Source organism: Panthera leo, chromosome B4, assembly GCF_018350215.1.
Source record: "Panthera leo isolate Ple1 chromosome B4, P.leo_Ple1_pat1.1, whole genome shotgun sequence".
In the NCBI taxonomy this organism is placed as follows: Eukaryota; Metazoa; Chordata; class Mammalia; order Carnivora; family Felidae; genus Panthera; species Panthera leo.
Window position 1 is genome coordinate 55,814,939 of NC_056685.1, and position 22,382 is coordinate 55,837,320.

Sequence of the window (22,382 nt, forward strand, 5' to 3'; positions counted from 1 at the left end):
TCTCAAAATAAATAAATACTTAAAAAATAAAAGATTTTAAAAAAATTAAAATGTTCAGGGGCACCTGCATGGCTCAGTCGGTTGAGCGTCCGTTTCTTGATCTCGGCTCGGGTCACGATCTCATGATTCATGAAATTGTGAGCATCGGGCTCTGTGCTGACAGCGCAGAGCCTACTTGGTATTTTCGTTCCCTTTCCTTTCTCTGTCCCTCCCTCATTCACTTGCTCTAGGCCACTCCCAAAATAAATAAATAAACATTTTAAAAAATAAATAAAATAAAATGTAAAAGTAAAAATGTTCTGAAATTCAAGAGAGAGACATCGAAGTGGGTTTTTATTTTTGTCTTGTTGGGTTTTTTAAAGTCAGATTATACCTTCTTCCCCTGGTGTTAATCTATCACCTAGCACCGAATTATTCCATTTCAAATGAATTGTTCAAATAAATTGTTTCATTTCAGTATCTACAAACTGAAGTAGGTCCCAATTCACCTCACTTCCCAGGACCCAAGTTATATGTCTGACCCTTAAAAGTTAACACTATACTTCCTCCTATACATACCATTTTTCCTTTCCCAATTAGATGGCACTAACAGAGTTTTTATGATCCTATAAGCCATTATCTTCACAGAGACACTAACACTTACATTAATTAAATTAATTACATTGATATATAATTCCCTAACCCCTTGAGGGTAACTTCAAATCTTTTCCTATTCTTAGGGGAGGAGCCCAGTAATCTATACAATATACACTGGAAAGCAAAGCTAGAGATATATATTTACTGAATTTGTCATTCAGCAAGATTCAGCTCCCAGTGTGGAGAAGCATTATTCAGTAGAAGAGTGCTGACAAGTGGAATGGTTGCTAATTACTGCAATTGATGGCAAGAACAAAAGTAAGCTGAGTTTATGGCTTGTGCCCTGCACAGCCTACTGTGATATGACACCTACTCGGTCTGTTCCAGATAGCTACATAAGAAATTTTTAAACCTGCTATAGGTTGTGTTGCTTCCCACAGGAGGGAGTAGTTTTACATGTTACAGGTGGTATACATGCAGACAGCAACTGCAGTTCAGATGAAGTTGAAATTTTAACAATACTTGCAGAAACCCTATTGGAACAAGATAAGTTACATATCTTTTAATACTAAAGATGTCAAAACTTAAAAAAATAAATCAATAAAGATGTTGGGACTTGAATAATATTCCAAGTTTAAATTCAGCTACATACCCTGGGACCTTACCCACTGTTACTCCCCTTGTGTCTTGGCCACCAAGTAGATAATCTCTATAGTGTCTCCCATTTGGATAAAGAAACTGACCCATCACTTCCCCCAGCTGAGGGAGGTTTGTTTAAACATCCCCTGGTTCATATTACTCTTCATGCCTATTTACTGCTATTCAGATAAAAACCAAAATTTAAAATCTAGACTGTAAGAGTCTGTAAGATCATGTAATCTTACATGACTTTATTTTTCATGACTCTTCCACTGACCTATGCTGTCTGCATTGATCTCTTTTCAACTGCAAAAAACCCTACCATGTTCCAATTCTTAATTATTGATGCTGTGTGGAAAAAAGAAAAATTGAATGTATTCCTCACATCATAATGGTTGGAACTTCTATCACAAAGAATGAATATCCCTGATACATAAAGAGCTTCTAAAAAAGCTAAAATCCTTTTGGAAAATGGAGGAGAAATATAAACAGATGGTTTATAGATAGTTAAAGGGCCCTACAACATATTAAAGAATTCTCATAATAACGATGCAAATTTATAACAAAAGGAGTTGTTATTTCTTGCATACCAGAAAGGGTATAATCCAAAAGTTTGACAATATACTCTGTAGAAAGGCTGTGGGGAAATAGATTCTATCATATACTGCTAGTGGGAATGCAAAATTACATAACCTGTATGGAAGAGAATTTGGCAAAATTCAGCACAGTTATGTATGGATTTGTGTTTAACCCAATAATGCTACTTTTAGGAATCTACTCCAGGGGCACCTGGGTAATTCAGTTGGTTAAGCATCCAACTCTTGATTTTGGCCCAGGTCCTGATCTGGCAGTACATGAGACTGAGCCTCGTGTCAGGCTCTGGGCTAACGGGGCAGAGCCTGCTTGGGATTTTCTCTCTCCCTCTGTCTTTGTCCCTCCCTCCCCCACTTACTTTCACTCTCTCTCTCAAAATAAATAAATAAACTTAAAAAAAAAGGGGGACTCTATCCCAGAGAAACACTAACAAAGCTCAAAAAGTTGAGTGTACAGGCTATTAATGGCAGCATTCTTTGAAATGGCAAAAGACAAAGAACAACACATATGCCCATCATAAAAAGACTGGTTGAATAAACTATGTTATTTTGCATACTTAAATAATATACAACTGTAAAATAAAAATAATATCTATATACTATTATAGAGTAATCATCAGAATATACCAGCTAATCTTTAAAAAGAAGAGGGGAAAAAAACAAGTGTCTTTTATCTAAGAAAGGGGAGGAATAATAATACAAAGAAATTGTACTTATGTATATTATTTTTATTTCTATTTATTTTTTTAAATGTTTATTTCTTTTGAGAGAGAGAGTGAGTAGGGAAGGGGCAGAGAGAAAGGGACAGAGGCTCCGAAGCCAGCTCCATGGTCACATCAGAGAGTCTGAGGTGGGCTCGAAGCCACAAACCATGAGATCATGACCTGAGCCTAAGTCAGACGCTTAACCAACTGAGTCATCCACATACCCCAGGTTTATATGTCTTCTGCTTTGATACAGTAAGACATACCCAGCACCAATGAAGTAGTCCTGCCAAAAAAGAAAGAAAAAAGAAAGAAAGAAAGAAAGAAAGAAAGAAAGAAAGAAAGAAAAAAAATTGAGCCTGAATCTGATCAAGTCTCTAATTACCAGTTTCACAGAAAATACAGACAAACATGTTAAACAACACCATGGGGATGCAACCCAGAAAAATCCAACACATGGGCAATTCTATAGAACAAAAGACCCAGTTTCTTATACAAATATATTGCAAGGCAAAAAAAGGTGGTGAAAGTTATATATTTTAAAGAATTTAAGACATGATTCAACCAAGTGTTGTCTATGACTCCTGGGTAGATCCTTATGTAAATAAATCAACTGCAGGAACATTTTGGAAACAATTGGAAACATTTCAATTTTCATTAGATGCTTTAATTTTGACAAAATTTTGACTAAATTTTAAATTTTAGTGCTTTAATTTTTACTAAATTTTAATAAATAAATATTTATTATTTAATAAATAAATAAATATTTATAAGTATACATTTCTCAGGCATAATAACAGTCTTATAGAAATTTTAACTCTTTATATTTCAGAGATCCATATAATAATAAAAGCTTTATTTTAAAAGTTCTTCTACCATGGGGCATTTTACTCACTTTACTATCTGGAATACTCATGACATTTGGGTTGAAATCTGAAAGATGAGTAGAAACCCAAATGTTGCTTCCTCATATAAACTTTCCCAAATCCCCAGACTAGGTCAGCTTCTCCTGTTATGTAGTGTCCTAAATACCTTAAGTTATCCTTTCTGATACTAAAATAATGGTAACTAGATAATTAATTATGCAAGTAGCTAATGTCTTCTGCCATAATATATAAGCTCCATGAAGTCAGGTACCTTCCATTTCAGCCTCACCATTGCATCTCTGACACATTATGCCCAATAAGCATTTCAGTATATTTTAATTGAAAAGACACAATTACATACCCCTGGGGTACCGTGCTGGGTCATTCAACAGAGCCCACAACTCTCTATCTCAGGATCATGAGTTCAAGCCCCATGTTGAGCATAGAGCCTACTTGAAAATATATATGCGTAAGACATGGGGTACCTGGATGGCTCAGTTGGTTAAGCAACCAACTCTTGATTTTGGCTCAAGTCATGATCCCATGGTCGTGGGATAGAGCCCTGCATCAGGCAGCTCTGAGTATGGAGCCTGCTTGGGATTCTGTTCTCTCTCTCTGCCTCTCCTAGCTCAAACTCTCCCAGTCGCTCTCAAAATAAATAAGTATACATTAACAAAAAAGAAGGTATTTAAAAAATGTATACATAGATGCATATATGTATATACAAATGTAAAAAGAGGCTCTGGTGGATTCCCAAGTCCAATGGAATGCCAAGGACTCATGAGGAGATAACATCCCTGATTCAAATCTTGACTCTGTCATTTACTAACTGTGAGATTGAGTAAATTTCTCATCGTTCCTGTAAAATAAAAGATTCTAGGGAGAACTAAGATAATGCATTCAACATTTCTAGTACACAGAAGTATCCAACAATTGTTAATTATTGTTTAGTTATTCATTTATTCAGCAACATTTTTCTGTGGCAGGAACTGTTCAGGGAACCAGATATCATGATGAATTAGAGAGGTGATATCCCTGCCCTCATAGAACACATTTTAGTAGAGGAAAAACTGATAAACAAGTAAATGAATACTATAACTTTGGGCAAGTACGTAGACTGTAAAGGATGATAGAAAAAAATGATAGGGAGACAGTTTTAAATTGAATGACTTGACAGTAACTCTCTGGACAATGATGTCCTGAAAATAGGAAGAGAAGAGCAATACCAAGATGTAGGAAGAAAAGGGACAGTAAAGAAATTAGCTTCTCCATGATAAACTATTATGTTTATAGACTGATTTATTTTCATTATAGGTTTGCCAGGTTTTTTTTCTTTTTGGTTTATGTAATTGAAGCTGTTGTTCAGAGCACACAAAATAAAATTATATTATTTTTTTATATTATAAAAATGGTAAAAATTGTTTTCAACTCTTCTGTATATAATTTTTGTTTATTGTTTGTTATAAAGCATGTATTCCCCCAGAACAATGCCTCTTATAGTGGACATTCAGAGAATATTTGTTGGATAAATGAACTTGTTGAATGAAGAAAGCACTACCTGTCAGTTGTTGGAGAAATTTAAGATCTCAGGTAAATGGTAGTTCCTCAGTGTTTTAGTTGACCAGCTGTGTGGCCCTTTTAAATACATGGAAACAGCACCCCTTTCAAAGAGCTCTTAGGAACTTTTGACTACAGGGCTCTCCCTTCCCCCACCCTGCTGGATGTTTTGAGGCATTTCCTCTCCTGCTAACCACTAGGCAACTGGGGGATGGGGAGGAGAATTTAGTTGTAAAATAGACCCTGGAACTGGCGAATGGTGATAATTTGCCTCTGGTCAGTAAACATTCCCCCTCTTTCCTTCCTGTAACACAGTTTTTTTCTTTTCTTTTCTTTTCTTTTTCCTGTAACACAGTTTTTGCAAACAACAAAGTATTTTTAAAATTCTGTTTCTGTGATCATATTTTCCACAGCAGTGTAAAAGCCCTGAGGCATAAATGAACATCACTGTGCCTTGGAGAAAAGCAAGCGAGATGAAGAATGGATAGCTGAGTGCTGTTGTTGTTGTTGTTGTTAAGTAATTGAATTGACCCTTTATTTGATATTATCTTTCCCATTTCCGGAATAAACCATACATATTCTCACTTGTTACTGCTTTTCCTCTAGAATGCACCTTCTCTCCCTACCTACTCAAATCTCACTGCCTCTTTCAATATCAATATTTACTGTGGGACCCAAGGAATTTAACAAAAATCCCCTAACCCTGGACAAGCAGAGCAAGACTAACTCCATTTTATGCTACACCCACCATCTCATGTATAACCCCCACGAGACCTAAGACACTCCCCCCACCCTAGTCAAGCCGCTGAGCACACCCTTACTGGAAACCGGCTCAAATAGGAATGCGGAACCCCTAACCGCCAAAGAATGTAAACCCCGCCTTTTGCCCGCCAAACTTGCGCGCCAATTCTGACCAGAGTGATAGGCTAGTTCAAACAGTTACTATAGGGTAAATTGTAATTCAATTGGCCACCTGCGTGTGGACTGACATGACTATGCAACTTTCTGTGTGTGTTACAATCTCATTGGCCACTGGCCCCTATAAAACTGCTTCGACTATTAACTTAGGGGTCCAAGTCCCTGCTCCGCTGTGTCGGGTATACTTGGGCCCAAACTCGAGTTTGTAAATAAACCCTCGTGCATTTGTATCGGTATCGGTTCCTTGGTGGTCTCTCGAATTCGAAATCGGGGGCATTACATTGCTAATAACACTTTATATTTATATAAGGCATAAAATGTAGACCTTGATCTCCAGAAGGCTACAATTCAGGTGTGTAGATAAAACATTCATACAAAATAAATGTAACTGTAATAAATGACCATAGTGGGTATTAACTGAATGGTTTGGACAATAAATTATTAAAGGAGTTCGAAAAAATAATTTGGGAATAATTAGAGAAGAAGCCTCATATAGAAGGTAAAATTTGAATGGGACATTTCTAGATAAGTGGAAAGTTATTTGAGAAAAAAATCAACAGCAAAAATGTTAAAGAATGCTTATGGCATAGTCTAGAAAGTATGATCAGGCTAGTTTGGCTGGAGTTGGGATTTTTTGGAGAAAGATGATAACTTGGGAGAAAGATAGGATATACCTGGAAATATATGTAGCAATCAGAATTGGGAAGGAGGTGATTCAATAGATAAGGCTGAAGATAAAGAACATTCTTGTGTAGTCAAAAGAAGCCATTTAAGGATTTTTTTCTGGTGGAAAGAAGCCTAATTGGAACAATATTTTGCTACAATAAATTACATGAGGATTCAGGACCTCATAAATTGAACTGCTGAAGACTGAAAGCAAAATAAAATCCCTGCTGGGAGCACCTGGGTGGCACAGTCAGTTAAGCATCTGATTCAGGTCATGCTCTCGCAGTTTGTGAGTCCAAGCCCCGCATGGCCTCTGCACTGAGGTTGCAGAGCCTGCTTGAGGTTCTGTCTTTACTTCTCTCTGACCCTCCCCCACTTGTGCTCTTTCTTTCTCTCTCTCTCTCAAAATAAATAAACTTAAAAAAAAAAAATCAGTGCTGTACTTCAGTCATTAAATTGGCATAAGGGACGCCTGGGTGGTTCAGTCAGTTAAGCACCCAACTCTTGGTTTTGGCTCAGGTCATGATCTCATGGTTTGAGAGTTTGATTTCTATTCTTGGCTGGTCCTGCAGGACCCTCTCTGGGTCCTCTGACCCAGGCTGTCTACGTTACTTCTATAGGTTTTGCTGGGCCCACTCATGTGACTGCATATAGGATGGTTACACTGGAATGTGCTCTTATAAATCTGTCAGTTCGGCACTGGCTGTCTGGTCTCAGGCTCTTCTGCATTGCCTGCCATCCTATGGCAGGATAGATTGACTCTAACATGGTAGACTCAAGAAGCATTCCAATAGGGCAAAAGCTATCTTCTGCTGAAATGTATTGCCTTTATTGTTTCCAAAGTTTGAAAAGTACACCCATGGTCAGGACCCATCATCATGAACTAGTCACTTCTTTCCATGTAAAGTGACCTTGATGGCTCAAATGACATCAAACTAAAATGTTTTGTTTTTTATATTTAGGGCCACGAAAGGTGGGCATCCTTTAACTGATGTGTTGCATAAATACAAATATTCTCGTGACACAGAGTAAGCTACAAAGACAAAAACACCCTTTATACTTTTTTCTGTCAACCTTGTCTTAGTTTTTAAAAGTTGTATATTGAGAATCAAATAATCCTACCTTTGGGGCACCCTGAACTTTTAATGACAATGTATCAAATCCATCTCTTTCCAGATAAAAGATTGTCTAATGTTCCAAGAGCACTTGTTATCCACAACTTTCTCCGCTTTTTGGTTTTCTGACTCAGAAATAAAAATAATGGTTTGAGATGTTCCCTGAAGATTAGTAATTTTGTGAAAAACAAGCAGGGATTAGCAGAATGAGGACACCTTAGTCCACTTCCTCAATTATTACAGACTTAGAGTAGCAAACCATGAAGATTTAATAACTAAGATGTAAGGAAAAAATAGCTGGTAGACAGCATTGGAAAGTTGCCTGGAAAATTTTTGCTTGGGGTCAAATAGAAAAAATAAATTAGAGAACAAAGTTGATCACAGAATATAGTACTTTTATGTGATGTTTCATTATGTAACAATCTAAAATTTAAGTTTAATAGTTATTTTAAAAGACTTTTTGTCGTCAAAATCATAATTGACTGAATCAAAGGCTCATTTCAGCTCTCTTCCTACCTTGCCAGGGTACAACCTATCCACGCAGAGGAAAATACTGATGGGCCTTCCTTGTCACATGGTGATGGTGACTGGAATCACAGAAATGATGTCTAGAAGAAAATAGGTAACTCGCTCCTTGAGGCTTCTTTTTTAAATTTCTTCCTCTGTTAAGTGGTCGCAACACAGTGTTGTTGCTTAAAATATCTGCTTCTCTGAATAATAGAACAAAAACTTAGCAAAAGCTTTGGATTTCTAATCTTCTAAACAATGCACAAACTCCAAAATATGAATAGCTGATTTACCCACTTGGTAAAATCTAGAAATTGCTGCTTCAGCTGGGGAAAAGCCTGTCTGGAGCTTTTTGCTCATCATTCATTGAGCTCTTATCAGATTCCTCACTTAGGGAATTCCAAACCCAACTTCCTACTTTTCAACCTTCCAGTCCTATCTCTGGTCATACTTTTTTATTCTGGAAAGAGCAAAACCAGATAGTCTGATATGTGGCCTCTATAATTTGACACCACACTAAAAACCGGATTGTTTTACTTTGAAATTTCAGTTTGAGATGAAACTTGTAGATTCACATACAGTTATAAGAAGTAAAAGAAGAGTCTCATGTACCATTTACCTAGTTTCCCCTAATAGTAGCACCCTGTAAAACTCTAGCATAATAACATAACCACCAGCTGATATTGTTAGCTCTCCAAAAGAATGTTTTGTTGTCTTATGGATTAGCTAGCTCATGTGAATTCATTGGCCAGCAGGGTAGCCTGTGCAAGCTAATTGTGTAACCAATTGAAGTTAAGAGTCATGCAGGAAGAATTGGATTAGTTATGACTGAATGAAATTAATTATGTAATTGTGAGTTGTTCAAATTCAGTGCCATTAAAGGAGTGGTTCTCTGTGGGAATATAAGGAAAAGTACTGAGAAAAATCTTAGGTGTTTTTGTTTATTTGTTTTCAAAATACACTCCCATTCTGATCAACTTTGATGTGTAGTGCTGGGGCGGGCAGAATTCTAAAATGGCACCAAATTTTTCACCCGTATGTTGTGCATGCTATTCGTAGGACTGTGTATATGATGACTTTTCCTCTTGTGATTATGTTCTTATGTGGCAGAGGTGACCTTGAGATGTGGAGATTATCTAGGTAGGCCTGACCCAAATACATGAACTCTTTAAAAGTAGGGAGTTTTCTCTGGCTGGTTGCAGAAGGCAAAGTCTGGCTGGCCTGGAAGAAAGCAAACATACCATATTGTGAAGTAACAATGGTGGCCATGGGAAAAGACCTAACAGCAGCCTTTAGTTGCTTAGAGCAAGTCCTAAGTGACAGCCAGCAAGTAAATGGGACTTTACTCCTACAACTACAAGGAACTGAATTCTGCCAACTGCACTGGAGAACTTGGAAGTTAATTTTTCCTTAGAGTCTCCAGACAAAAACTTGTCCAGCTAACTCTTTGACTTCAGCCTTGCAATACCAGACTTCTGAACAGTTGGGGAGGTAGAAGATGAGAGAGAAACTCAGGTGACTCTGTAAGGACCCCTCACAATTCTGAAAGACCTCTGTTTTTCATAATCAGCATATTAGAATTACATTGTGCGGGGCGCCTGGCTGGCTCAGTCAGTAGAGCATGTGACTCTTAATCTCAAGGTTGTGAGTTCAAGCGCCACATTGGGTCTAGAGGCTACTTAAAATAAAATTAAAAATTTGGGGCACTTGGGTGGCTCAGGTGGTTGAGTGTCCGACTTCGGCTCAGGTCATGATCTTACAGCTTGTGAGTTCGAGCCTCGCATCAGGCTCTGTGCTGACAGCTCAGAGCCTGGAGCCTGCTTTAGATTCTGTGTCTCCCTCTCTCTCTGCCCCTCTTCTGCTTGCACTCTGTCTCTCTCTCTCTGTCTCTCTCTCTTAAAAATAAACATTAAAAAAATAAAAATTAAAAAAATTAAATTAAAATTTAAAAAATAAAGAAATAAAATAAAATTACATGGTGAAACTAGAGCACACCAAAGATTTACAACAAAAGGAAAATAATAAATAAAATGTCATGTGGCCCTGACTCATGTTGGAATCATATCCAATAGTAGCAAGCCCAGTACAGTTACATTTAATTCACTATTGTCATGAACAAAAACTTATGGTAGCTGGCACACATGTCATGTCGAAGCATATGTCTCATTATGTAAAAAACTTAGACGTCCCTGTTAAACCTCAAAATTTCTTAATTATTTCACTCTCTCTTGCTTTGCTACTTCATTTCTCTAAGGAAAGCAGATTTCTCCTTGTTGTCAAGGTAACCACTTTACTTTGATGTTCATGGGGCACTTAGGAAAAAGTCCGCTCTGTGCGTTGATTTTTTTTATTGTTCTTGCTAGGAAGACCAGTTCAGCTGCATTTAAAACGTACTAGTCACTCCACGTGATTTATTATAAATACATAATCTTAACCCTTTTTGAGGGTTCATTCATCCAACAAATACCTACTGAGCTACAGCTCAGCAGTATCTTTAAGTTAGGCTCTGGGGAAGAAGAGGAATAATGTGATCCATGTTGGAGCAACACACAGCTTTGCGGTAGAGATGGGCTTCAAACAGGGAAATGCAATGCAGCAAGGCAAGTGCTGTGGGAAAGGTAAGGACAGGGAATTGAGCAAACATTGAGGAGGAGTGGCTAATCCAGTTTGGGGAGATCAAAAAAAGGCTTCCCTGAGGAAGTGTTTCCTATCGCTGTGGTAACAAATTGCCATGAATTTAGTGGCTAAGACAATACACATTTGTACAGCATGGTGACTATACTTAATAATACCATGTTGTAGGGAAGCCTGGGTGGCTCAGTCTGTTGCGTGTCTTACTTCGGTTCAGGTCATGATCTCATGGTCTGTGAGTTTGAGCCCCACGTCAAGCTCTGTGCTGACAGCTCAGAGCCTGGGGTCTGCTTCAGATTCTGTGTCTCCCTCTCTCTCTGCACCTCCCCCTACTCGCACTCTGTCTCTCTCTGAAAATAAAATAAAGATGTTAAAAAAAAAAATTAAAAAAAAAATACCGTATTGTATATTTGAAAGTTGTTAAGGGCGCCTGGGTGGCTCAGTCGGTTAAGCGTCCGACTTCAGCTCAGGTCACGATCTCGCGGTCTGTGAGTTCGAGCCCCACGTCGGGCTCTGGGCTGATGGCTCAGAGCCTGGAGGCTGTTTCAGCTTCTGTGTCTCCCTCTCTCTGACCCTCCCCTGTTCATGTTCTGTCTCTCTCTGTCTCAAAAATAAATAAACGTTAAAAAAAAAAAATTTAAAAAAAAGTTGTTAAGAGAGTTCTCATCACAAGAAAAAAGAAACGTAACAATGTATGGTGATGGATGTTAATTAAACTTATTGTGGGGCCCTGGGTGGCTCTGTCAGTTAAGACTTCCGACTCTTGATTTTGACTCAGGTCACGATTTCGAGATTTGTGAGATCAAGCCTAGCGTGGGGTTCTGTGGTGACAGCATGGAGCCTTCTTGGGATTCTCTCTCTCTCTCTCTCTCTCTCTCTCTGCCTTTCCCCACTTTCTCTCTCTCTCTCTCTCAAAATAAATAAACATTAAAAAAAAACTTATGGTGATCATTTTACAAGACATACAAATATCAAATAATTATGTTGTACACCTGAAACTAACATGTTATATGTCAATTATATATCAATTAAAAAAAAAAAAACAGCACAAATTTACCTTCTTGCAGTTCTGGACATTAAAGTCCAAAGTCAAGGAGTCACAGGATTGTATTCTTTCTGAATGCTCTGGGGAAGAATCTGTTCCTTGACCTTTCCTACTTCTGTTGACCACATATATTCGTTGGCATATATGGATGTCCTTGTGGCAGAACGGGGCATTATTCAGCCTACCACAGGAAGTAACCAGAGAAGAAAACCGAAGAGTCTTCCAGGCAGTGGAAACATGTGGAAAAGCCTAAAAGAGACCTAGATGAAGGGAATTATAGAAACTCATAGTTAAGTGTCTTTGCCTATGAAATGATATATAAATAAAGTAATAGTAGTTACCCCACCTTATCATATAAGATGAGATAATATATGTAAAGTTCTAAAAACAATGTGTTCATTCTGTGCTCACGAATAATGGTAGTCATGGTAATGATAAATAAAGGAGGAAGAAATCTACAAAAGAGGCTAAAATAGTAAGGAGAGACCATTAAGTCTTGTTGAATTAAACTGAGAGGGATCCATTGAAGAATTTTAAACAGAAATGTGGCATGACTACATATGTATTTTAGTTGACTGTCTTTGCTGAATGGAAAGCAGATTGCAAGAGACAAGACAGAAGTAGTTAGGAAGGCTGGGACAAGGGTGAAATGAATGAAGCACTTGCTTTGTAGGCACAATTTAAGAAGGCACTAAAAGGGGCGCCTGGGTGGCGCAGTCGGTTAAGCGTCCGACTTCAGCCAGGTCACGATCTCGCGGTCTGTGAGTTCGAGCCCCGCGTCGGGCTCTGGGCTGATGGCTCGGAGCCTGGAGCCTGTTTCCGATTCTGTGTCTCCCTCTCTCTCTCTGCCCCTCCCCCGTTCATGCTCTGTCTCTCTCTGTCCCAAAAATAAATAAAAAACGTTGAAAAAAAAAAATTAAAAAAAAAAAAAATAAGGCACTAAAAGACTCAGTACACAAGATAAATGATATTTTAATGCAATATATTTTTTAAGATTTAATTTTTTTAAGTAAAATGTACATCCAAAGTGGGGCTCACACTCACGACCCCAAGATCAAGAGTTGCATGCTTTACTGACTGAACCAGCCAGGTGTCCCAAAGCAATATTTTTTAAAAGTCATAATTGGGGCGCCTGGGTGGCTCAGTCTGTTAAGTGTCCAACTTCAGCTCAGGTCATGATCTCGCAGTTCGTGAGTTCAAGCCCCGTGTCAGGCTCTGTGCTGATGGCTCAGAGCCTGGAGCCTGTTTCAGATTCTGTGTCTCCCTTTCTCTCTGACCCTCCCTCATTCATGCTCTGTCTCTCTCTGTCTCAAAAATAAATAAATGTTAAAAAAAATTTTTTTTTTAAATAGAAGTCAAAATTAATGCAAAACAACATGAAATAGCTTATGAAAATTGTAAATAAACCTAGGGTTATTAGGGAGATTATTGAAAGGATGTTATAATAATCCAAGTGAGAGATGATGAAAGCCTGAAGCCAAGGAGTAACAGTGGCTGTAAAGACGGATGGATTAAGGATAGCTATGAAGGGAATTGTGGCAGGAAGGGTTGGTCCTTGTATGAGAGTGTACTCAAGGGGAAGCAAAACATTTAGATGGGGGAAATGGTAGAGTGTGTCAAGGAGGAAATTAAGTTCTATTTTGGACATAGTGAGCTTAAGAAGACTCTAATACATTTAACTGGAGATTTCAGTAGGCAATTGGAAAATGTGAATATAATGAAGCAAAAGTGTTCTGCTCCTTCATCTGTTAGCCTCTAAGGTTCTTCATGATTGTCTTCCTGCCAGATCAGTTCTATGGTTCTAAGTTCTAAGAAAGAAAAGGTTCTTGAAGGACCTAATTCTTTGGGGTATAGGAGCAACAGGTTAGAAGCTACTTTTTGAAAGGGAGATAACCAGGGAGTGTCAGCCATGTGATAGAGCAATTGATGGATCTTCCCTTTGTCCCCGAACCATTTTCAGGTCATTGCATTTTCACTCTCACTGTTCCTTTATGATTCATGACCTCAACCTCTAACCTTTGTTGATACTATCACTTATTGACAACTTGGTCAATTTCCTCTTTCCCATCAAAGACTTTGACCCCTGGGTGAGCTGTCCATACCCTGTTATCAACATGGAGCTCTTTCATTCTTAAAATCTTACATGCCAACATACCACTCCAGGACTTTGATCTTCCTTCCGATTCTTCCCTTAGTCACTTCTGTTATCAATCGGTTCCTTGAGCTCATTAAGACTTAACTGTCCTTGGGGCGCCTGGGTGGCTCAGTCGGTTAAGCGGCCGACTTCTGCTCAGGTCATGATCTCACAGTCCGTGAGTTCGAGCCCCGCGTCAGGCTCTGTGCTGACAGTTCAGAGCCTGGAGCCTGTTTCAGATTCTGTGTCTCCCTCTCTCTGACCCTCCCCTGTTCATGCTCTGTCTCTCTTTGTCTCAAAAATAAATAAAATGTTAAAAAAAAAAATGTTAAAAAAAGTTAAAAAAAAAAGACTTAACTGTCCTTGACCCCCTGGATTAGGTGTCTATCAGCTCCTTTCCACCTTCATTTCTATTTCTATCCAGTTTATACTGCAGTGGTGCATTTTGTACCAGTATCCTCAATGCCCATATTTTGTTTCCTTTTGTTATATCACCCAACAGACTAACTGCAAGGACCATCACATAAAGAGATCCATATTGTGTATTACACAAGAGCACCCTACAAAAGGAACAAATAGAAACCAACCCAAGCTCTATTCAAGGTCTTGGGGTAGTCCTTCCCTGAGGGTGCAACTTTTTCTAATCTGCTATGGTCTAGAGCAGAGGTTCACAAACTATGGGCACTGCAGACCAAATCTACCTGCTGCTTGTTTTTGTGTGACTCACAAGCTGATAATTATTTTTACATTTTTTTTTTTAATATTTTTTTAACATTTATTTATTTTTGAGACAGAGAGAGACAGAGCATGAACGGGGAAGGGTCAGAGAGAGGGAGACACAGAATCGGAAGCAGGCTCCAGGCTCTGAGCCATCAGCACAGAGCCCGACGCGGGGCTCGAACTCACGGACCGTGAGACCATGACCTGAGCTGAAGTCGGACGCTTAATCGACTGAGCCACCCAGGCGCCCCTATTTTTACATTTTTAACTAGTTAAAAAATTCAAAGTAAGAATATTTTATGACACACAAGAAATTGCATTAAATTCAAATTTTAGTGTCCATAAATAAAGTTTTATTGGAATACAGTCAGGCTCATTCATTTACATATTGTCTGTGGCTGATTTCACACTACAAAGGCTGAGTTGAATAGTTATGATAGAGACCATATGGCCCACAAATCCTAAAATATGTACTGTCTCTGTCCAGCAGGTCTCTTGTCTCTGTTATCTGTGTACTAACGTACTAACACCTGAACTATTAAATATTTGCTAGAGAAGAGCCAACAACCATTATACAGATTGGTGCATTGGACAATATATTCATGATCCTAAACCCCACCTGGAAAATCAACATTACGTAGATTTCCTTCTAATTTCCCTAGTCAGCTCTCTTTTCTTCAGCCTTTCATTTTTTCACTCCTCTAAGCCTCCAAACATTTCACCCCCTCATCCCAACAGATGCCTCACCTCCTACTTTTAAGTGAAAATAGAAGCCATCAGATTGGTACTCCCTCAGTTTCCTGCTTCTGCACCTACAAATTTGGCTGCAGTTGTCCTCATCCTTTATTTACTACCTCGTGTTTCAGTAGAAGTGGAACTATTTATTTATTTACTTATTAAGTTTATTTATTTTGAGAGAGAGAGAGAGAACAAGCAAGGGAGAGGGGCAGAGAGAGAGGATCCCAAGCAGGCTCCACACCATCAGCGCAGAACCCAACATGAGGCCTGAACCCACGAACTAGAGACCATGACTGGAACAAAAATCAAGAGTCAGACGCTTAACCGACTGAGCCACCCAGGCACCCCCTCTCCACTCATTTACAGCAAAATCTTCAACCAGTGCTCTGGATACTGTCACCTTCCTCTTCTCCAGTGTCCTATGGCAAATGATTAGTTCTCCTCTCCCTTGAAGCTTAACATTTCCCTGTCTATTGGTTTCACATCATTAACATTTGACAAGATAATTATCAATGGACATAGCTAACCTCACACCCTCTTCCCTGAAAGAATTTCTTGACTTGGCTTCCGGGGGGTCACATTTCTAATTATCCTACTTTCTCATGAGCTGGTCCCCTTGTCTCATTTGCTGGTTCCTTCTCATGCCCCCAACTTTTAAACCAGTAGTTGTCAAACTTTTTAGTCCCAGGACCACCTTTACACTACCTTAAAAATTATTGAGAACCTCAAAGAGCTTTTGTTATGTGGCCTGTATCTATCAATATTTACTCTTCTGGAAATTAAAATTGAGACTTTTACAAGAATTATCTATGCCAAAGCATAAGAGACTCTTAAAAACTGAGAACAAACTGAGGGTTGATGGGGGATGGGAGGGTGGGGAGGGTGGGTGATGGGTATTGAGGAAGGCACCTTTTGGGATGAGCACTGGGTGTTGTATGGAAACCAATTTGACAATAAACTTCATATATTGAAAAAAAAAGAATTATCTATTGATTCATTTGAAAATAATAATTATACACCAATTACATGTTAATAGAAATACCATTTTTATGAGAAAGAAAACTGTATTTTCCAACACAAATTAGTGAGAAGACTGACATTGTTTTTACATTTTTAAAAATCTCTTTAATGTCCAGTTCAGAGGCCTAAGGATACACAAAGTACAGCCTATCGGCCAAATTCAGCCTACTGCCTATTACGAGAACACTGCCATACATATTCACTTCTTTTTTTTTTTTAATGTTTATTTTATTTTTGAGAGAGACGGCATGAATGGGAGAGGGGCAGAGACAGAGAGAGAGAGAGAGAGAGGGAGACACAGAATCTAAAGCAGGCTCCAGTCTCTGAGCTGTCAGCACAGAGCCCGATGCAGGGCTCAAATTCATGAACTGGGAGATCATGACCTGAGCAGACGTTGGACGCTTAAGCCACCCAGGCTCCCCTTTATTCGTTTTTTTCTGTATTGTTTATGAAAGCTTTCTCACTACAGTGGAAGAGTTGCACATTTGTGGCAGAGATTGTGTGGCCTGCAAATCCTAAAATATTAGGTATCAGGACTTTTGTAGAAAAAAAAATTGTCCACTCCCGGTCTGGTGAAATAGAGAACAGCTGGATCCTCACTTCTGCTTTTCATTCAACCTAATGTAATAGGTTATTTTCATTGAAGCATATGAAGAAAATCTGACCTCACCAGATTCGTGTTTGGAAAAGGAAGGAATATTTTAATAGCCTTTTCAGATAATTCTGGACATTTTCCTTTGATCCCACATCTCAATTCCAAGAAGTGGTTTCTTGAAGATTAGTTGTAAAGTATAATCTGAAATCTTACCAATGAACTTTTTAAACTTACATTAAAATCTATTCATCTATCTTGCACTTGGAATGGCTCTTTTAGATGCATGATTTGCTAATGTTATAAATTGGTCATTTGGAAAATAATATTTCCCTAGAGTGCCTGGCTGGCTCAGTCAGAAGAGCATGTGACTCCTGGGGCGCCTGGATGGCTCAGCCAGTTAAGCCTCTGACTTTGGCTCAGGTCATGATCTTGCAGTTTGTGACTTGGAGCCCCAAGTCGGCTCTGTGCTGACAGCTCAGAGCCTGGAGGCTGCTTTGGATTCTGTGTCTCCCTCTCTCTCTGCCCCTCCCCTGCTCGCACTCTTTCTCTAACGCTCAAAAATAAATAAACATTAAAAAAAAAAAAATAAGAAGAGCATGTGACTCTTGATCTCAGGGTCATGAGTTCAAGAACCATCGTGGGTGTTGAGAGTACTTAAAAAAATAAAATCTTAAAAAAAAGAGAAAATATTGTTTCCCTTAATTATGCAGATCTTCCAAATGTTTACACATCACATTATATGATATCAAAAAATTATATTTGTTATTATTACAACCCACCTCATCAAACAAGTATCGGGAACCTATCAAGCTTGGTAGATATATGTCTTCCAAAAGTCTAAGTTTTGCTCGAATGCTTAAATTTTATCACTGGCAACAAATGCCATCCATTTATTTTCCTTGAAGTGGCAAGGTCACTTGGTTCATTTTCAAGAAAATGTCTGCTAAAAATCCAAGTCTATATAAAACCATAATCTTTTCTGTTAGTCAGGTTTTTTTTTTAGAAGATTTTATTTTTTAAAGTAATCTCTACACCCAATGTGGGGCTTGAACTCATGACCCTGAGATCAAGAATCACATACTGTACTGACTCAGCCAGCCAGGCGCCTCTGTTAGTCATTTTTTTTTTTCAAGTAAAAATTGTGTTCCATGAAAAATATCAGTTAGTTTGACTTGCAATTCAAACAATGGCACAAGTGTCTTTTCTTAAGACAAGCACAGTTCTTTGGCTTGTACTGAAACTTCTTTAAAAGGACTTTCCATGTTGATGGACAGAATGTTAAATAAATATGTACCGAAGCATTGAGAACCAGTGAATAATGTTTACCCTGTCCTCAAGAACATGTTTCAATGAAACTGCACCTTTATTTTAAATATAAGAAGATGAAAAGTACAATGTTTTCTAATAGAGTTTGATGACAGTGTCTTGATTTGTGCTAAAGTGGCTGCAGGTTCACCCACCATTGTTTTTGTATTTTCAATGCAATTGTTAATATAGTATATAAAAAAAGAAAGACAAATAATGTTTGTGTACTACTACAAAAACAGTTCTGACCTCCAGGCCTCCATGAAAAGATCTCAAAGAACCCCCTGGAGCCACAAACCATAATTTAAGAGTAGTTGCTCTGAACACTCAAGTATCACAGGACTTAATCTTTGTATTTCCCATTTTCAGTTTACTGTCAGTTCCTAGAAGATTCTTCATCTCATGGCTCTAAATTATATATTCTTACAACTCCTAAATTTATGTCTCTTGGCTGAATATTTCTCCTATAGACTGGATGTACATAGGTGTGATATTTTGATTTATAAGAAATATATATTTGGTCTTCATCTCATTTCTGGCATAGAGCTCTCAAAACCATTGGAATTTCCTGAGTAGTAAGAGTAATAAGTGTGTCTTAATATTCAAAACAAATATCTCACAACCACACCTACGTTTATGTTAATGAGGGTACTTTTGAAAACACCTAAGAATGGGGGCTTCGTCTAAGGGGAACCCACCTGGTGATTGGATGGTTGGAATTTTCAGTCCCACCCTCCTGACCTCTGAGGAAGAGAGGCTAGAAGTTGAATTGATAGCCAGTGATTTAATCAATCGTGCTTACAGAATTGAAGCCTTCATAAAAACCCAGAAGGTCAGGGTCAGAGAGACCCCAGGTTTGTGAACTCGTGGATATTCGAGGACACTCCTGGAGAGGACACAGAAACTCCATGTCCTCTCCCATATACCTTGTCCTATGCATCTCTTCCATCTGGCTGCTCCTGAGCTATATATCCTTTCATAATAAGCTGGTGATCTAGTAAGTAGATGTTTCTCTAAGTCATGTGAGTCACTCCAGCACGTTAATAGACCCAAGGAGTGGGGCTGTTGGAGTCTCCAGCCTATAGTCATTTGGTTAGAAACACAAGTGACAACCTGGACTGGCACTGCCATCTCAAGTAGGGGAAAGGCAGTCTTGTAGGACTGAGTCCTGTGGGATCTGACACAATTATCAGGTAGATAGTGTCAGAAATGAGTTAAATCATAGGTACCCAGCTGGTGTAGATAATTGTTTGGAAAGAGTCCACACGTCAATATTGGGTGCAGAATCATAATAGGTACTTCAAATCTAATATTCTTAGGGTCCTGGGTGGCTTAGTCAGTTAAGCAAATCTAATATTCTCAAACAGAATTCTGATCTTACTAGTAAGTCCTCCCCAAATTGCTATTTGCATTCTTCCCCATCTCATTAAATGATCTCATCCGTCTGCTTGCTCAGGCAAGAAATCTTTGAGTTGTCCTTGACTCTCTCTTTCTTTTGTACCTCACGTTTGTCAGCAACTTTGTAGATTCAGAAATCAGATTCTTACCATTTCTCATCATCGGCATAGCTACTACCCAAGTGGTCCAAGCTACTATTATATCTTATCTAGATCATTCGACCACATTTCCTTTTTATTTTTTTATTTTTTTAAATTCTTTATTTTTCAGAGGGAGACAGCAAGACAGAGTGTGAGCAAGGAAGGAACAGAGAGAGACACACAGAATCCAAAGCAGGCTCCAGGCTCTGAGCTGTCAGCACAGAGCCCAACGAGAGGCTCAAACTCACAAACTGCAAGATCATGACCTGAGCTGAAATCAGACGTTTAACCAACTGAGCCCCTTTTCTGCCACCTTTCTTGTTTCTTCCTTTGGCTACCTATGGGTTTTCTGTTTGTTTTTTTCAATGTAGCAGCCAGAATAATTTTTTTTGAAAGGTCAGATCATGTTGCTCCTTGGCTCAAAAATTATCATGTTCTGGGGTGCCTGGGTGGCTCAGTTGGTTAAGCATCCAACTTCAGCCTAGGTCATGATCTCGCAGTTCCTGAGTTCCTGCCCTGCCTCAGGCTCTGTGCTGGCAGCTCAGAGCCTGGAGCCTGCTTCAGATTCTGTGTTTCCCTCTCTCTCTCTGCCCCTTCCCCACTCATGCTCTGTCTCTCATTCTGTCTCTGTCTCTCAAAAATAAATAGACATAAAAAAATTAAAAACAAAAACAAAAACAAATAAAACTACCATCTTCCTATCTGTATTAGTCATCCTGGGCCACCATAGCAAAATGCCATAAACTGGGTGGTTTAACCAGTAGAACTTTGTTTTCTTGCAGTTCTTATAGTTCAAGATCAGGGTTCCTACCTGGGTGGGGTTCTGGTGAAAGGTCTCTTCTGTGAAGACTGTCTTCTCACTGTATCTTCACCTGTCAGAGAAAATGTGAAGAAGTTCTCTCGTGCCTTTTTTTTTTCTTTTCTTTTTTTAAAGATTTCATTTTTAAGTAATCTCCATCTCCAATATGAGACTGAAACTCACAGCCCTTAGATCAAGAGTCACATGCTCCAATGACTGAGCCAGCCAGGCACCCCTCTGGTGTCTTTTCTTATAAGGACGTTAATCCTATTGGATCAGAGCCCTATCCTTGTGAACTCGTTTAACCTCACTTATCTGTATAAAGTCTCTGTCTTCAATACAGTCACATGAGGTGTGAGGTCTTCAAAATATGAATGAGGGGTGGGCAGGGAAGAGAAACAATTCAGTTCATAGAACCATTTCATTCAGAGTAAAAGCCCAAATCTTTACAATGATGCTTTAGTTATGCATTGCTGCATAAAAATCAGCCCCCAAATGTAGTGGCTCAAAACAATATCCATTTATTTGCTCATAATTCCATGCATCACACAAATCTGGGCTGGGCTTAAGTGGGAGATTCTTTTGTAGCTCTTGCTTGGGGTTACTTATGTATTTGCAGTCATCTGGTAGCCTGACTGGGGCTAGACTATAAGAAGACTTCACTCACTAGCGAGCCTGGGTGGCTCAGTCGGTTGAGCATCCAACTCTTGATTTGGGCTCAGGTTACAATCCCAGAGTTGTGGGATCAAGCCCCACATCGAGCACCACACTGAGCATGGAGCCTACTTAAGATTCTCTCTTTCTCCTTCTGCCCCTCTCCCCCGCTTGTGCACTCTCTCTTTCTAAAATAAGAGCTCTAAAAAAAAAAGACCTTGTTACCAATACTATTGAGTTTTAATAATGCATATACAAGTTGTGCCAGGCTATCTCAGTGGGAAGAACATGCAATTCTTGATCTCGGGGTCATGGTTCGAGCCCCACATTGGGTATAGAGATTACTTAAATAAGTAAAACTTACAAAAAAAAATAATGTGTATATAAGCTTCAAGTATCACAGTTTTATTCCTTTTTAAATTAGCATTTTCTTTTATATGATAGTAAATTAAGAGAGTTTTGCATTATATGGTTACCTCTAGCGCATGGATTCAGCTGTTAGTTTTCTAGGGCTGCCATATAACAAAGTATCACAAACTGGGTCACTTGAACAACAGGAATTTTTTGTCTCACAGTTCTGGACGCTAGAAGTCTGAAATCGAAGTATCGGGATGGTGAGATTTTTCTGAGGGCTGTGAGGGGGAATCTATGCCTGTCCCCTAGCTTTTTGATTGCTAGCAATCTTTGGCATTTAGAAACATCACCCCAATCTCTTTCCTTATCTTCATACGATATTCTCCTTGTGTGCATGCCTGTATCCAGATTTACCCTTTTTATAAGGACACTAGTCGTATTAGATTAGGGGTCCACCCCATTTCAGTATGACCTCATCTTAACTAATTTTTTTTTAAATTTTATCTATTTATTTTGAGAGCGAGAGAAAGACAGAGGGAGAGTGAGAGAGAATTCCAAGCAGGCTCCACACTCAGTGCAGAGTTCCACTGGGGGCTCAGTCTTAACTGTGAGAACATGACCTGAGCCAAAACATAGAGTCAGATGCTCGATTGACTGACTCACCCAGGTGCCTCTCATCTTAGCTAATTAAATCTGCAAAACTCTAAT

General features: G+C 38.9%; 1 protein-coding gene across 1 annotated transcript in view; it reads left to right on the plus strand.

Annotated features, from left to right (window-relative positions):
- ETNK1 (ethanolamine kinase 1) overlaps positions 1–22,382 on the plus strand; it is a 140,145-nt gene that overhangs the window by 5,021 nt on the left and 112,742 nt on the right. The window contains exons 2-3 of the mRNA XM_042946048.1: positions 4,847–4,968; positions 8,159–8,256. The gene's annotated coding sequence lies outside the window, so the exon portion shown is untranslated. The remainder of the gene's footprint in view (positions 1–4,846; positions 4,969–8,158; positions 8,257–22,382) is intronic.